The sequence below is a fragment of the Cibotium barometz genome, chromosome 63, assembly GCF_041138505.1.
Source record: "Cibotium barometz isolate CiBa-2024 chromosome 63, ASM4113850v1, whole genome shotgun sequence".
In the NCBI taxonomy this organism is placed as follows: domain Eukaryota; kingdom Viridiplantae; phylum Streptophyta; class Polypodiopsida; order Cyatheales; family Cibotiaceae; genus Cibotium; species Cibotium barometz.
In genome coordinates, this window is record NC_141108.1 from 19720431 (window position 1) to 19727907 (window position 7477).

Genomic DNA, 7477 nt, shown 5'->3' on the forward strand with positions numbered 1-7477 from the left:
AATGGATGTGATAAGATGTGAGTGGATGTGATAAGATGTGGTGTGATATAAATGAATGTGGATGGGATGTGAGGTGGTGTAAATGGATGTGGATGTGAATGAAGAGATGGGAATGAGATGTGAGGATATGTGAAAGGATGTGATATGATGTAAATGGATGTGGATGTGGATGTGATAAGATGTGATGTGATGTAAATGGATGTGGATGTGATAGGATGTGATAAGATATTATGTGATGTAAATGGATGTGGATGTGATAGGATATGATGTGATGTAAATGGATGTGGATGTGGATGTGATAAGATGTGATGTTATGTAAATGGATGTGGATGTGGATGTGGATGTAGATGAGATGTAATGTGATGTAAAGGGATGTGGATGTGAATGTGATAAGCTGTGGATGAAATGTGATGTGATGTGAATATATGTGGATATGAATGTGAATGTATGGATGGATGTGGATAGACGTGCATGTGGATGACTGGATGAATGTGGATGAATGGATGAATGTGGATGAATGAGATGGAATGTGTATGGATGTGATGAGATATGGATGGATATGGATAGATGTGAATGTGAATGTATGGATGGATGTGGATAGACGTACATGTGGATGACTGGATGGATGTGGATGAATGAGATGGAATGTATATGGATGTGATGAGATATGGATGGATATGGATGTGATGTAACATGGATAGAATGTATATATGGGATGGAAATGCAATGAATGTGATGGATGTGAATAGATGCGATGAGATGTGAATGTGACGTGATGTAAATAGATGTGAATGGATGTGAATGTGACGTGATGTAAATAGATGTGAATGGATGTGATGTGATGTGAATCGGGATAGATATGAAGGGATGAGATATGATGTGGATGTGATGGGATGTGATGTAAATCGGAATAGATATGAATGGATGAGATGTGATGTGAATCGAGATAGATGTGAATGGATATAATGTGATGTGATGTGAATCGGGATAGATGTGAATGGATGAGATGTGATGTGGATGTGATGTAATGTGATGTGAATCGGGATAGATGTGATGTAAATAGATGTGAATGGATGTGATGTGATAGAAATTGGGATAGATGTGAATGGATGCGATGTGATGTGGATGTGATACAAATCGAGATAAATGTGAATGGATGAGATGTGATGTGAATGGATGTGATGTGGATCGGGGTAGATGTGAATGGATGAGATGAGATGTGAATGGATGTGATGTGATGTAATATGGATATGGGTAGATGTGAATGGATGAGATGAGATGTGCATGGATGTGATGTGATGTGATATGGATATGGGTAGATGAGAATGGATGAGATGAGATGTGAATGGATGTGATGTGGGTATGGGTAGATGGGAATGGATGAGATGTGATGAGGATAGAGGTGGATAGATGTGATGATATGTAATATGATGTGATTGGATGAGAATGGATGAAAAACGATGGGAATACATATGATTGGATGTGGATTAAGCAAAGTGAAAGTATTTAGAAGAATGTGGAATAATGGGAAATGATGTGGAACGATGTGAAAAGATGAGAGTTCGTTAGAAATTATATTTATGACCTGTTTTTAAATAACTGTTTTATGTCAAGAATGTGGGGAAGCATTTTGACCATCTTATGAATGAGGTTCTGGTGGAGACCTAAGTGATAAAGTTGCAACAGCTGATAGAGAGTCAATAGAGGACGTCTCATGTAGCAAGGTCGGCTGAGGTCTTGACCAGCCTTGGTTCGATTTAAATGGTGAGCTTTCGGTACGGTGGATAAGGGACCAAGGAAGCAGCCTATGAGTGAAGCGCTAAGTGACCTGTGATGAAGGATCCTAGAGGGTGCTGACCATACGGTGCTCGAGCTTTGGGTCGCCAAAGATACCCACGCATGCGTGAAAGAAGAAAATGGAACAAGGTGTTAGAGTTGTTTTCTGAACTCGGGCATGGATTTGGTTGAATGACCTTGCTAGTCCTCAAAACGGATGAGTCCATGGATTTTTTATATGGATCTGCTAGTTGATCTTGCTGATCTTCAACGGAGAGTCCATTTGGATTTTTATAAGTGAATATATTTTCGGGTACTATGAGCTAAGAACTATTGAAAAGGCCCCTGAGTGGGTAGGTGGTGAGCGTTCTAGTTGCCAATGATGCTATAGGTACACTGATGAAGAAGGAATGATTGGAAATTACAATTCAACCGGATATTTTGGAGGATTATGATCAATGATACTATGGTTTCATTAAAAGATTGTTTTAAAGGCAGCTGAATCTGTGAAACAGGCAATGTCATATTGGGTGTGTAAGTGGTGTGACTATCTTGAAATTTGCATGAAGCGCCGGCTAGGGGGCCTGGAAACTCTTTTCCCTGGTACCTAGGACAAAACATAACCAAATTCCTAAATAGATCTTATCACTACAATGGTTGTGGGAGGTTGGCTAATCCATGGGATTGGATGGAGGTTGGCTGGATTGATGGATCCCAAAAATGAGACTCAATTCTGTTATGGTACGAAAGGTGAAGTAAATCCCGGATAGTCCTTGTTCTATGGAAAAGAATCAACGGCTATGCCTCTCGATGAGGAAAAAAACGTTGGTCTCTATGATCCAAGTACAAGTCTTTTCCTTGATCTGACCATGTGACTTACGGGTTCCGTCGAATCCGTTTGGTTAGTTAAGGCTTTTGACTACGTTAGAATAAAAATATCCTGGAGAAATCGCTCATGCTTTCTAGGCAAGGGAAGTTTTTCGGGTTCGGTTTTGGAAGAACCGAGGGATTGTCTCTTGTCTAGATATCCATGGGCGAGGCCGTGAGTGAGAGGCTCTGCCCTACGCAAGAAGTGCTACTTCCACTGCTAGCACCCTTGAATTCGTTGTGCGGAGGGGGCAGGGATCTTTCAGCTGGTATCAGAGAGAATTGGCTAAAGTGGATCAATTGAGAAGTAAGAAATGTCAAAAATTTATGAAGCACCAGTAAAAGATTGAAATTGTGTGATGAAATTCATACAAATTGAAATTCAGAATGAAATTCATAAATTGGTAATTGGGTTTTTAGATGAAAGTACCGCAATTGTATGGAATCCCTGACTTGCTTAAGGCCTAGATATGATGGTATTTACCTTATAATTCCAAAGACCGTGACTACCCGTATATATCGAGGGTATAACTGTAGCTCTTTAGTAACAATATATACGAGTAAATCTAAGACCTTGAAATTATAAGCAAAAATGATATCCAAACGATGAATTTGAATGCTGGTTGATATGATTTTAGAATTTTGGTTGAGAATTGATGAGTTGATTTGGATTCTGATTGAAAGATGATGATTCTTGAATTTTAGTTGAAAGAAGATAAGTTGAACAAAGCCACAATGAGGATGAATGGGACGAATCCCAGTAATGATGTTAATAACTGGAATGGCGATAATGACTTCAACAAATCACTACGAAATTAGTGGATTGCGCTGACAGATTGCTACTGTTTGACCTTTGACCCAGTGGCTCGAATTAAGGGATGACAAATTTAGAACCTGCATAAGTAAAATTCCCATGAAGGAATGTTCAGATGGAATTTCCGATTTGATGGACCATCATTGTGTTAAGGATATAAAAGATATGTTCTGAATGAATTGTTATCTGATATTGAGTCGTTCTTCTCGTAGAAGGGATCTTTATCCTAGGATTCAATTGGGATAACCAGACTATAAGTAACCCCAAAATCAATTAGATCTAAAGTCGAATTTGAATTTTAAATAAAGTGGTCTTTTCACCAACCGAGCGTCCTGGTTAATATGGAAAAAAGAGACTTAACAGAATTTTCGTATTGACAGGATCATGGATCAAGATATCGAAGGGGTAGCTTTCATGCAGGGTATTCTCACGGAATACTTGGGTGATTTTGTTCTTGTCTTCGTCGATGATATTCTGATATACTCTAAGAATGCGGCAGATCATGAGGGTCATCTGTGTAAAGATGAGTAAATATACCTTGTCCATAGATTGCATTGATTCTGGATTCATAGTCTCTAAGGATGGAGATTCCCCTGACACCGTTCAAATCCAAGCAGCCGTAGATTGGCCAGAACCTAAGTCAGTGAAAGAAGTCAGATATTTCTTATGAGATAAACTGGGTGGTATCAAATCTTTATACCCAGCTATGCTCAAATGGTATCCCCTCGTTCTGGTTGCCAATGATGCCATCGGTACATCGATGAAGGAATGATCGGAAATTATAATTCAACCGGATATTTTGGAGGATTATGATCAATGATACTATGGTTTCATTAAAAGATTGTTTTAAAGGCCCCTGAATTTGTGATACTATGGTTTCATTAAAAGATTGTTTTAAAGGCAGCTGAATTTGTGAAACAGACAATTTTATATTGGGTGTGTAAGTGGTGTGACTATCTTGAAATTTGCATGAAGCGCCGGCTAGGGGGCCTGGGAACTCTTTTCCCTAGTACCCGGGACAAAACATAACCAAATTCCTAAATGGATCGTATCATTACAGTGGTTGGGCGGTTGGCTAACGCATGGGATTGGATGGGGTTAGGCTGGACTGATGGATCCCAAAAATGAGACTCAGTTCTGTTATGTGCGAAAGATGAAGTAAATCTCGGATAGTCCTTAATCAACAGTTGTGCCTCTCGATGAGTAAAAAAGTGTTGGTCTCTGCCCTGCACAAGAAGTGCTACTTCCGTTTGGTAGCACCCCCGAATTCGTTGCGCGGAGGGGGCAGGGATCTTTCAGTAACCCGGGGTGAGAGATATCATTGTCAAGTCTTAAAAGAGGTCACTTCTTTGAACCCCATTCTACAAATAATTGTGTTTTTGAGGCTCTAGTAAACAAGTGCAAAAAGTGAAAAACTTCAGTAAACTTGGAGCAAGTCAATCAAATTATTTAATCTCTGTCTAACCAAAATGCATTTAAGATGTGATGGAGGCACGGCCACTTACTTATTTTGGTAGACTAGTGCTAGTTTTACATAAATTGATTGCTTGACCGCCATGCAATAACTTTTAATGTAGAGCAAGGTGGTAATTGTAAAGAAGTTTAGGCTCAATAATCCTAAAACTTAGTATGGTAAGTTTAAGGCAAGTCACTACGCAACATGTCATATACCACATTGTTATCATGAGTAAAAAGCCTCTAAAACCCTTATTGCTGTGTGCTCCCACATTATTCAAAGTTGTGATCAAGGTCTTTACACAAATCCTTAGAGAAGTTGTGGTCATTGATAAGCTCTTTACCCAACTTATTTAGAACTTTGAGTGTAGATACTAAATAAATTTAGATTATTGACTTAACTTCTCTTCCAAGGATATGGTACATTCTTTCCAATAAAGTTTTTCTTTTCCATTTTGAAAATTAGATATCCATTTATCTTGTGCAATATGATAACTTATCTTTTAAGAAAAATCCACTATGCAAGTCAATGCTATGAAACCATTTCTTTGCTAACATGGCGAAAATACTCACTCATAAAGATGGGTAAAATGGGGACATGCCCTATTCTTTCCTTAGTCCTCTTGGAATTTGCAAGTAGCTTTTTAGTCTAATAATAAAAACCATGACCAATAGGCAAGTTTGAAACTTTTTATTTGACAATTTTCCAAAATGGATGAAATTGCAACCTTACTAGATTTCTACAATTTGTACAAAAAGAGAATGAAGTTTTCTTATGTATTGAATGTCTTTTCAAGGCAGGTACACATTCACAACATCCTTTTCTCATTTGACAACATCACATGCTTCATTTGTGATTGCCAAATCATGTGACTCCTTTGTTCCTTGAAAAGCTGATGGTGACAACTCATATATACAAGTGGAGTTCTACATTTCCTAGCCATAGCAAATTGGTCAACAACATTCCTTGCCTTTTCCACAATATTTTAACAAGCTTAAAGCTATGAGTTGTTGACCTTGTTTGTCATCTCATTGTTGTTAGTCCTTTGTTAACGATGAATCCAAAGCATATGTAAACATGAAATTTTCTCTCCATATGTCTTACATAAATGCTTAAACTTGCATCTTTGATAAACACATTACGTTGCATGATTCTCATATTGCTAAATAAAAATGCATGCATACAATTAAAATGCTAAGTAAAATGAGGAGATGACAAAGTGTGCTCCTTGATAAACATGTCCAAGTGAAGTTATATATTTATTAGGCCTTTTACTGTTGAGGCATCGCACAAGTTTATGATATCACAAGGTAGCTTTGACATTAAAAGACATTTTACTTTGTAACACATCATGTTTGCAATTACGCACCTTGTATTGAAAATTTGAAAAAAGGCAAGACTTCCTCTATTTGTGCACTTATATGAGATCTTGTTCTAAACCACTTGCTAATAGGCTTTACTCCACTTATGCATAGCCGAATAATAAATCCTTAAAACTAACTAAACTTGAAAAAGCATATTATTCATGATAATGAAAAGCTTGCTAAACATGTCTACTTACTCTCTCAAAAAGATGTTGCTTCTTGATTTCGTGTTTGGTAGTAAAGGTGCATGGTCGACAATTTATATTCATGATGATGATGAAATTCAAGCATAAGCTTACTAAACATTTCTACTTACCCTCTCAAAAAGATGTTGCTTCTTGATTTTTTGTTTGGTAGTAAAGGTGCATGGTTGACAATTATTTTTCTTAGATTAGCAACTTCTTGGAAGTAAAGGTGCATGGTTGACAATTTATATCTTTTAGATTAGCAAGTTCTTGGAAGTAAAGGTGCATGGTTAACAATTTATATCTTTTAGATTAGCAAGTACTTGGAAGTAAAGGTGCATGTTTTTTTTAATGCAAAGAGGTTATTATATTAGTATCAAAAGAGATACATCACCCAAAGGTTATATCTTAAGCTTGGGCAGCTTCTTGAGAACTGCTTTAACAGGTAAACTCCTAATGGATCCACCATTTTTAATGGCTAGCCTGGCTAGCCTGTAGGCTTAAGCAATGGTATCAAGTAAAGGTGCATGGTTGAGAATTTATATCTTTTAGATTAGCAAGTTCTTGGAAGTAAAGGTGCATGGTTTGACAATTTATATCTTTTAGATTAGCAAGTTCTTGGAAGTAAAGGTGCATGGTTGACAATTTATATCTTTTAGATTAGTAACTTCTTGGAAGTAAAGGTGCATGGTTGACAATTTATATCTTTTAGATTAGCAACTTCTTGATTTTGTATTTAGAAGTTAAGGTGCATGGTTGACAGTGTACATTTTTTAGATTAGCAACTTAGATTTTCAAGAAAATCACACATAATTATGCAACAAAATCTATTTTGTCTATAATCTTTTTAAGGAGACAAGGAGATAGAAGTCTCTCAAAGAAAGTAAAATGATGAGAAAAATATGAAGCTGGCTTCAAGCAAAGCATAGATGATTAGCTAGTTGTGTTTCATTAATCCCGTTCTCAAAATCTTTAAGAGAGTAACTTAAATTATGAAAGCCTAATTTTACTTATT